This window comes from Aphelocoma coerulescens, chromosome 12, assembly GCF_041296385.1.
Source record: "Aphelocoma coerulescens isolate FSJ_1873_10779 chromosome 12, UR_Acoe_1.0, whole genome shotgun sequence".
Lineage (NCBI taxonomy): Eukaryota > Metazoa > Chordata > Aves > Passeriformes > Corvidae > Aphelocoma > Aphelocoma coerulescens.
Window position 1 is genome coordinate 20,991,855 of NC_091026.1, and position 10,920 is coordinate 21,002,774.

The 10,920-nt window shown below is 48.2% G+C and overlaps 1 long non-coding RNA gene across 2 annotated transcripts in view; it reads right to left on the reverse strand.

Moving 5' to 3' along the window:
- The window catches only part of LOC138117530 (uncharacterized), a 47,921-nt gene extending 42,807 nt beyond the window's left edge, over positions 1–5,114 (reverse strand). For both annotated transcript variants that reach the window (XR_011154689.1, XR_011154690.1), the window contains exon 1: positions 4,855–5,114. This is a non-coding gene — a long non-coding RNA (uncharacterized lncRNA). The remainder of the gene's footprint in view (positions 1–4,854) is intronic.
- Between the last annotated feature and the right edge of the window lie 5,806 nt (positions 5,115–10,920).

Consider the following 10,920-nt stretch of genomic DNA (forward strand, 5'->3'; position numbering starts at 1 on the left):
ATCTCCTTGCCACTGGTGATATCAGAGCATCTGTTTTGCATTAAGGGAATGCAAATTTGAGCATAGCTGAATTAAAGACCACTTACTTTTCAGAGAGCATTTGTCAGGAGAAACACCAGAAAATAAAAGCTATTGACAGGAAACCCTGTGCAAATCTTTGGGATAAGGCAGTCCAGAAAAGCCTCTTGGGACAGTCTCCCTTGCTTCCCCTTGCAGAAGAATTTACTGCCAAAATCAGATTTGCAGCCAATAGTCAGTCAATCTATTTTAAAATACTCCTACATTACACACACTTGGCTTTCATTCCCTGCCAATCATTTAAAGCAAAAAACCCGGCCACAAAACTCTTCAGGATGTCAGCTCACATGAGATCTTCCATGGACCTCAGGAGGTGACGGGCACTGAGGACCTTCCCCGTTCCAGCCCTGTTCCCACTGCCAGGCTCAGCCTGAAGCCCAGCACAGTCCCCAGCTCCTGGGTGGGACAGGGGAAGCTGCTCCCTCGTTGTGGTCACTTCAGCTGCACTTGATCCTAATTTTAATCAAGTTACTCATCTTTTTAACTCAAGCTGTGTGGAAAACCCCCATCTGTGGTGGCAGAAATTCTGTGCCCCAATTAATTAGGATATCATCCCCCTCCCAAAAGCCAGAAGGACGTTTTCCAGTGAAGTTCTAGTCCTTCCACAGACAAAAGGCTCTGCATTCCCACAATCCCTCTGACAGTCCTCCACTGCATCTATCCCATTTTCCACAGGCACACCTGCCCAGAACAGTCCTGATAACTCAGCAGGAATTTGGCAGAGCTCCTGGAGCAGAGGGACTGTCCTGGGCCTGAAGCAGAGACATCCAACCCACCGAGATGCCCTGGGGTCACTGGTGCTGGCAAGGGCCAAGCCCTACAAGGCAGAATTCCCTTCTGCCCCCCAGTGACGGGCCCAGGTGCCCTGACCCACGGCCCTGGTGCAGGTAACCCTGGCCAGGGGCAGCCAGACCCACGTGGAACATGGGCAGGGCTCTCCCAGCACAGCCAGGGCTTCCCAGGAACATCAGGTGAGCCATGAGCACCCACACACAGCAGCTGGGCTGGGGGGAAGGAGGCATCTCCTCTTTCCCTAAAAGGATCCTCACGGTAGAAACCACCCCGTGGAGTTCAGCTCTGAGACTGCCAAGAAAACTGTGGGAAATGGGAAGCTGTTCCCACTGAGGGATGGGAGTTACAAAGCAAAGGAAGAAAGATGGGAAAATATTCCCTGCAGATGTCAAACAAAGCCCAAACCCTCAGAACTAGTTTGTACAATTTTTCAAACACGGGCTCACAAATATTTTGTAATATTTCCGCACCAGTACAGCTAATTGGGATTTTGGTTGAGGATCCAATAACAAAACATTCCTTTTCCAAGAACATCCCTTGCCAGAGCTGGTGATGTCAGACTTCACAAATGCAAAGCAGTGGCAGGGCTAAGCCCTGCCAGGCTTCAGTAATGTTTATTTGGTGTCAGAATCCCAGAGGAGGAAGGATGAGCAGCAGATGAAGTAGGGCAGCACATCTGAAACAACAAAAGATCTGCCTTGAAAGCAGCTGGACTGCACCAGCCTCGTGGCACTTGCAGCTGTGCAGCTTCCACCCCGGCAGCACTTCAGTGCCAGGAGCAGCCACCACCAAGAGTTAACCTTCCCTTTCCCTCAAACAGGGCAAACATCCTCAATAACAGCAGCAACTCCCAGATGCTGAGGTTAAACCAAAGCAAAGCTGATGTCTTCAGTCCTCATCTGAGTATGAGGAGGGTGACAGAAGAGGTAAAAGCCCAGGGACCACCAAGAGCGCAGCAAAGAGTCACTCAGGATCTTCGGGACACAGAGGGAACTCCTGCCCTACAAAGCTCCCATCCTTAGGGCCACTACAGCAACTTCCAACCTTGCTAGAGCTGAAGGGTTGGTAAGCACTAACAAGGACCAGAACCTCTCCTTTGGAAATTACACTTTGGATCCCTCCCCAAATGTCTGCACAGAGCTGCTCTGCAAACATCTCACCTGCTGGCCCTGGGGTTCCCACCCCTTCCTCTGCATCACACCCACAGCCACCCAGAGGTACCACCGGAGCTGGGGTAAAATACAGCATCCTCCAGCTCCCTCAGAGCCCATTATTCTGTCACCATAAAAATGCCACTTTAACACACTCGGGCAGGAGGCTTTACTGCTGACAACAGACAGCAGAACTAAACATGCTTTAAAATGGTTTGAACTGGGAATAATCTTCCTCTCTCTGCCCATCAGAGAGGGGTGCTGCTCCTACAAACAGCATACTTGGTCCTAAGGAGAGCTTCAGGGATCCCTCTGGAATCACCCTCAGGGCTTAAAGCTCTTCATGAGCCATGACTTGAATTCACTTTCTTGCACCTGTTTGTGCACCTGTTGCTCGATACTCTTACCATGCTGCTTCTGCCATGTGTTTTCTCTCCATCTTTACCCTTAAATGCAAAATGCAAGAGCCACTTGCTCATCTCAGCAATGCTGACATGTTGAGTTTGCTCAAACAACAAGGATCAATAGCACACAGAACTCAAGAGACCTGCCAGAACATGGAAAAATATAATAAAGATCAAGGTGACAGCAGGTTTTAATTACATGAGGGGAGAGGAGAAGGTGTGTTCTGCAAGGTCTTTGCAATTTGAGACTATAATCAAAATGTCATCAGCCTGCCTCCTGTATTTTCAATCTCTTAGGAAAATGACTAAAATGGTATAACATTTTCAGATTAATTTTGATGCCTCCATCAGAAAGTCTGACATTTGGCTAATGTCAGACATCACCTACACTGTCATTTGATTTCTCTCTCCCCTCGGGTGTCACTTCACTAATGACCTAGAAGTGGTAATGAAACACAGTGAACAGACTAAAGACAGAACTTTGGAAAATGAAGCAATATCTGCTTTGACATTCTCATGCTGCTCGTGGAAACATCCACAGTTGTGTTATTTGCCACGCAGCACAGGTATTTTAAAGCCATGGGTAAGCATTCTCATTTTTCAAATTTGATAATGAACTAATTTGCTTCAACATGTCAAGAATTCACATCAGAACACAAAATATCTGTGAGGAACACCACAAAGTCTCTCAGGTTTCACAGCTACATCGCTGCAGCTCTTGCTACATCGAGCAGCTCTTGCCCTCCCTTTCACATGAAACACTGTGTAAATCATGACCTTTCTGTGCTCAACCTACTCGCTCCTGGTATATAATTATTCCCTTAAATCTCCTGGGAGTCTGAGATCAAATAACATGCCAAAAAAAAATGACATTTTCTGTCACCTTCCATGAAAAATCTTGTGACACCAACCACACATCACAACACACGAGGAAAGGCTAACTTGGCAAAAACGCCATAGAAATGCAAGAGTAACGAATTATTTAAGCCCCTTGTAAGAAAACACCATAAAAAATGCAAGTGGCATCATGGAATCAGAGAAACAAAGCTGAAAAGGAGCTCAGGAGATCAGAGAGGCAGCACTGCCCCAGGTGCTCCGGGAGCAGCGCAGGGATTTCGGCTCAGCCCTGCAGCATCCCCGGGGATTCCTGAACAGGGAATCCCATCCCAGGGAGCCTGAGGAAAGCCCCCAGCACTGGAGCCACGTGGGGCAGACGCTGAACACGGCAGGAGGACCCTGAGGACACCCCAAAGCAGCGCTCCTTCCCTACACAGTGACCGCTGGACCTGGAGCCCTCCTGAGCACCGCACCCAAACAATTCCTGCTGGCACCGAGGCACGACAGCCAGCAGGAAACAGAGACACAAACACCTTCCTGTCACTGCTCCGTCGCGACAGAGGAGTGGACAGGACGCTTTTTATTCTCCAAGTAGACTCCACCTCACAGAGTTTGTTTGCTCACATCAGCTCAAGGCAGCACTAACCCCGCTCCCAACCCACCCTTGCTCCCTGCAGGGAATATCTGGGATTTGTCACAACTCCTTCAGCACGCTGGCTGTTCACCTGCAGGGTTTTTCCAGGAGGCTGGAGCACTGCAGCAGTACACTGTGATATTCCATACTGCACTACAAGCAACAGCTACATCCTCATTTCCACTGCAAACAGAGCCCTTCCCAACTGCTCTTTATCAGTATTCTTTACATTCACCAAACTTCTTCCCATCAGTAAAGAAGATTATTGCACTACAATTTTAAAGCAAAATGTGGCTGGTTTATAACCAAATGATCGTAAGTATTTTCCAATTACTTCTCCCTGGGGCCTTTCAAGCACTGGGAATGAGAACTCTGATATCTAAGACTCTCTCCCAATTCTTAATCTTTTTCAGAGGCTCTTCTACAGGCCAGGATAACAGCAGGAAAAACTTTGCTGCTCTCCAAGGTCTCCATTCACATCACACAACAACTTGCCTTTGTCCTCTCATTTTCTAGGCGGAAGCAGCAACTGAACTTCCCAACGATTGAGTCCTTCTTACAGAATTTAACCTAGAAAGAGATTTGCCCTCCTTGTTTCTCTGGGTGTTACAAGAAACCCCAAGTTGCCCTAAGTTTCCAAAAATCCTCCAGGGAAGTCCTACAGTTAGTTTAGGAAGTTCTCTGACTGCTGTGGCCCTTACAGATAAAAATTTCTTACTCTGCATGATGACACTGTTTGGAAAAGGTGCATCACCCAGGGTGAAACCCACAGGTGGGACAAACTCTGTGCCAGTGCATCACCACATCCACCTTTTGGCCACCACCTCATACAGGGTAAGGGGGCACCCGAGCCCTCCTCAGCTGCTCACCACCCACTGGGGTTCATCCCCGGGGGACCTGAGTGCCCAGCACCCACAGCCTCCTCCCCCTGAGCTCAGCGTGACCCCACAGCTCCCACCTGGCTCCCCTCGGCTCCTCCACACTCAGGCTGAGCTCCCCCAGGGCTGGGGGCTTTGGCCACCCCAGGACACGAGGGGTGAGCCCCAGGCAGCAGCAGCAGGGCTGCAGGGGCTACCCTGAGCTCCAGCCCCTGCCAGGAAGGCAGGAACAGTTCTCCAGGCTGGGAGCAGCAGGAGCTGGGGCCGGGGTTTTACCGCACCCTGGGCTGCCCAGCACAGCTGAGGACAATCGCACTGAGCAGGTCCGGCTGCAGGGAGGAGCAGGAGCAGCAGGGAGGGCGAACACCAAGCACTAAGGCAATTTAAACCCGGTGGTCTGGTGGGATGAGCGACCTTGTCTGAAACTGGGAACCACAGCTGAAAAAAAAAAAAAAAAAAAAGCCATTTTTCTTGTGAGTCTGAAAATTGAAAAAAAAAATGCTGCAAGAACTCCAATTTGCTAATGGATAACACATAATTCCTTTGCACAGAACAATTTGAAGCTGTGTTATTCAAAGTCAAAAGGTTATCAAAGCCAAGAGTTGTTACAGCGCTGAGAAAACGAAAGATTAGGAACTCCTAATTAGTACAAAAGTCATGAAAGTATGTGTAGAAGAGCAGTTAGCTCTGCATACTCTGCTGGGGAAGCAGCATTTGCTCTTGGATCCACGCACAGCATAACCCTCGAGGGCAGAGCTGTGAGCGGGGCTCGGGGCTCACACAAAGGAACTCGGTGCTGGACAGACACTTCAGTTTTGGGGCCAGGTCATTTTTTCCCAGTTCTGAGCCTGCGAGTAAGAGTTAATTGGTGAGAACTGTGACAGCAACTGCTCTAGTGCAGAAAACGTCTTGCAGGGATTGCAGGAATGATCTCCTTCATTACTTTGCGTGTGCTGCCGGGGAGCAGATGGATGGCGGTGCCTGGTCAGCGCTGACGGGGAGCAGATTGAGCACAGTGACATGCAGGTGAGGTGGGATGTCTTTTACCCCCTATTGACTCAAGAAAGAATAGTCCTGGAGAAAGGATATCACTGTTATTGCTTCCCAGGTTTATTTCAAACCCCCGTTCCCCTCCCTTTGGAAGAGACTGGGCAACGATCACCAGCAGTACAGTGGCAAAGCAATAAATAAATCAGTCAATAAATCCTGAGCTGTCTGCAGCAAATGAAGTAATTTCACCATATTTCAGAGCCTGGTACCTGTGAGCATGTCAGGATGTGCTGCCAACAGCTGTCTTTGTGCTGAGGACCTGCCCAGAGTTTTGTGGAAGATAAACATTTGCATGCAAAAAGCCTCTTCTCATCAAAGCCTAATGCTGCTCTCGCAAAGGATCTGCCACCAGCTGCAGTTGAACGTGAACTGTTTATTTCCCATCTGGGTCTGAATTACAAGGAGTAGAAATTGTGACTGAAATAACTGGATAATTTATTGAAATAATTAAAATTTAAAATAATTTAATAATTAACATTTCTTTTCCTTTCACACTCAGGTCTCATTGGAAAATCACACACTGGGAGGAGAACATTTATATTGTTTTCTAACCACATATTTGCACACCATGAGGGTTAAAATGCCCCTAGAACAGGAGGTTTGGATGGTTAAGTGTGAGATGTATTTATTCATTTCTTTGACACACGAGAATGAAACAAATAAACTGTTGCTACTGAGAGAGCTCTGGACCATCCAAGCATTCCATAAAGAGACATGAACAGAGCTGAGCAATAGAGGTGACAGGGGAACCTGGACTGTTCTTACTCCTCATGTTCCCACCAGGTTGTATATAAATGCTGCATGGACATCACTGGCAAAAGCAGATTCCTGGTTCTCAGACAGACAGATCTGCTTTTTCTAGCAGAATCCCCAACATTATCACTCCTGTAATTGCAACAGAGTGGGGATTTGACTTTTAATATCAAGGTGAAAGCACCTTATATTTTAAAAATTAAATTTACAGTTCAATGTTGTAGTTGAAACAAACAGAAAATCTCCCGGGGAAGGGATAATGGCTCCATGTTCCTACATGAAATGTCTGCATACATGATGCATAAAGGCCATCGCTTCACTCGAGTCTCTTGGAGACTCATCTCTCCAGAACAAGCTTTCAGGCTGTTTTCCCCTGGCCATACGTGCACTTCCCAGCCCTCAGGGTCACAGGCTCTGCTTATGAAGTCGTTAACACAGAAGGAATAAGTCCTTTAAGAGAGGAGAGTTATGTAACTGAGTATCTATAATTAAATTGAGCTGTGACACCAATAATCAGACTCCATGGAACACAGGCTGAGACTGAACTGGGCAAGGAAAGCAGGGCTCAGGGGATGGGTGGGACTCCAGACTGCTCCCTGCAGCTCTGGGGGAAACAGGGCTCAAGTCAGAAACAGCCAATGGTTGTTTTTACCTCAGCAGTATTTCATGGGTCTTTGGATATAAATACTTTGCCCAAATCTCACTGTCATCAGTGGAAGCTTTTCCATGCACCTCAAGGGTCTTTGAATGAAACTCCTGGTGCTCAGACTCACAAGCAGCTCCACATGTCCCACACTGATGGTCTCAGTCCCTGGCAGTTTCAGCAGAAAAGCCACACAGGTTGCCCCTCTCACCTGTGCAGCCTCCTGCACAATCACAGCTCGGGTGTCCAGAGTAAAGCTTGACACGAGGACCATTTTCCTGCTGCTGCCCTTAATTTATACATCAGACCGTGGACAGCTCCAGGCCGGGCTCCAGCCCCGCCCTGGCTGACGCTCCCTGCTCTGCGCTTTGCAGTCACTGCCTCAGCAGACGGCTCCTGCAATATCTGGAGTTCTTTATGATCCTAATCTTTAGTTAAAATTGTGAGAGGCAGAGGAGAGCTGGTGTACTGGACAAAGGCAGACCAACAAGAGTATTTGGGAAGACATTAGGGAAACGGGCTGGGAGTATTTGGGTTTTCCACTTTGGAAGAACCTGCTGTAGTGGTGTTTGCAAGGGGAGAGGCGTGAGGAGTCGAATGCCACCGAAGCACTGAGAGCTGTGGCTGCTAATTGCTGCCATGGGGCTGGAGAACATTCCCTGTCTTTGCCATACGCAGCTACAGAAAATTGCTGCTCATCCAGCTGCGGGTGTGTGACGGGCACAGCGCCTTGGGGACAGCTTGGGGCCAAGCTGGGCCGTGCAGCAGCAGCACGTTCATGAGGAAATTCACCCCGTGCTGACACTCCAGCTCTCCCAGCAGCATCATGTAGTCCAGATAATGTAAAACCCCAAAGAGAAGGTGTCCCTGGGGGATGAAGAGGGTTCTTTGGAGGAAGAGATTAAAATATTCCTGGATGCAAACCTCCCAAATTCCAGCAAACGACAGCAGATTCCGGGGCGGTAATGGATGTGCTGCAGATTCACATCGGCCCAGGAGAGTTTAGGATCCATAAGGTCAAATGCAGCTGGTACATTTTAAACAGAAAGGGAGATAAAGCATAAAGACAAGTTCAAGCTTTATTTGAATTCAAACACAGAAGGAACCAACCGCTACTGAATTTCAACAGGATTCAAGTGACTGCAGCCTTTAGGGTCCTGTGAAAGCCTTGTGAGTAACTATCCCCCAAAGTGTGCTCACACACAAGTAACTTGCTTAAGTAAATACCTTTAAATCAGCCCTGCTCAGCGCTGCTCAGCAGGCACAGGTCTGGTGGCAGAACACCTCAGAACACAGCTAAGTGTGCAGATACACAGTGTTGTAATTAGAAGCAGGACGACATTATCACATGGTCATTCTCTTTAAGCCTTCCAAGATGTTTCTCTTCCATATTCCTCACAGCTGTACCGTCTCAGGGTATAGGTGCTATCCTAGGACCCTCACAGAAGGTGGATAAGGACAAGTGTAAGAGAAAAAGAGGATTAAAAATTACAAAACAAACCCAAATGTATCTCATGGTTCTCTTCCCCTCAAATTTGAAAGCACAGTTAATACTTGGGGTGTAAGAGAATCTTTGGGAAGCAGTTCTCTGGCCCTGTGCCCTCCCTGAGCTGTGCTCCATCCACATTTGCCAGCAGATCCATGCCCCTGCCCGGGAGCACTGGATCCAACCTGGGACCAAATATAACCACAGTCTTTTGGTAACTACTAGGATTTTAGCAGAATTAAGCAAAGTTTAATCCTTTAGGTGATACCACTAGGAACTGGGATAAGTTATATTTTGCTGCTGCTGTGGTTCTCCCTCTGAGTTCAGACTTTCATTCTCCAGCTGTTGCTGGTGTGGTTTGCAGGAACAAGAGTGGAAATACCTCCCTGGAGAGGCCCCTGGCAAAACCCCCTGAAGCAGAACGAGGCGTCTCAGCATTGACAACACAAAGGCAAAGAATATGCTGTTCTCTAAAGCAGTGCTGTGGAGATTCACAAGCTACAAGATGTAAAAGGACACGAGGAAGATGACTTTTATATTGGCTCAGAGGCAGCAGCAGCACAGGCGCCGCGACTGAAGCAGCTCTTGCCCTCAGCACATTCCGTGAATGGCCTCAAGCACATTAAAAACAAGCCAGGGAGGGAAAACAGCCAGAAAAGCCAAATTCATTTGGTTTGCTGTCTGTAGGGATAGAGCATCACGCTTGAGGTACTAACAGCAATCTGAACAATTGTGGAGATGATGGGGATGGTGTCACTGAAAGGCATCCTCTGTCAGCCCCAGCTGGCTCTGCTGTCCATCCACATGATGGAAAATGCCTTTGGAGGCAGAGGGGTCACTCTGCTGTCCATGGGACAGTCTCTGCTGGAGCAGCCAGGTGCTGCTGGATTTGTTCGTTGTTTTTCATAGCTGTGAATCCTTCAGGCAGGATGAGGGGATTTACATCCACCTTAACTGTGCCTTCTGTGAATCACCTGCAATAAAAGTGGACATGAAGAGAAACTTTGCAGCTCTAAGAAACTTTGCCAGCCTTTTCTTCATTATTTTCATTTTCTGCCTGTTCCACTTACATGATTCCTATTCTGTCCTGCTTCTCACAATCAAGCTTCCTTTCTTCCCCCTCCGTCCCTTCCTAGACAACTCCCTCCCTCTCATCCTCCACCTCCTTTCACGTCGTGACTGACAGCACAGAGCACTAGGCAAGTTCCCCTCAAAGACTTGAGAGAGTTTTGACACAACTTTGTGTTCTTCTACCTTTGTGCTATCCAGAAAAGCTGTTTGCATCCCCTGACCTGGGAGGCTCAGCTTGTAGCTTGCAGCATCCAAGCGTTGTCAAATACCTGACTTTTGAGCACCTCACACCGATGGGGAGAAACCAATTTATATCAACATTCCTGATTCTGGGGCGCTGTGAGCAGAGGGTGAACAGGGTTGGGGGTTGTCCTCTACTGCCACTCATCAGGTTACCAAATCTATTCAGGTTTGCTCAGATGATGAGGCCTTGTCAAGATTTGGAAGCCTTGTAACACTTATCTGGAATTCCAGATGTCCCACAGAACCCTGGAACAGTATTTGTGATCAGGCTGTGTGTCATCTGAAAGCCCAGCCACACTCCCTGTGTGCCAGGCAGATATCTGGGCAGGTCTGAACTTGGTCTTCACAAGAGGTGCTGAACAAAACTATCGTAATTCATTTCTCTTTTCTTTCCAAAGGACCAAAAGTAAACAAAGGGCTTAGTTCAACTCTGGGAGGCAAATCAGTCCAGTGGCTTTAGGGGTGAGCAGATCTGGAATTAAAATGGCATTTTTAAAGTGCCCTGGACCAGCTGTTATTTTGTTTCAGCTCCAAAAGCTTCTGCATGGCATTATCTGCAAAGTCCCCCTGGGATGCTGTGAGTGAGAGATACTGTACAAACCCTGACATTCATTATCCTGCTGCTGTGAACGTGCCTCGGTGGCTCGGAATTTCAGATGCCTCCTGTTAACATTACGGCTTTTAAAAGAGGATTTGCATTTAAAAACAAGCGGGTTTGCTTGCAGTCCTGAGAAATACAGAACAATAACCAGACTAAAAGGTGGCCTCCGATGTGTCAGCCAGAGCAGCTCAGGGCAATCTCTGAGCTCCTGCTCACACTTTGCCCCTTCCCCCACGCCCGTGGCCAGGGAAGGTTTATGGAACCCAGCCTGTCCATCACTGCCGGCAGTGCTGACTTCC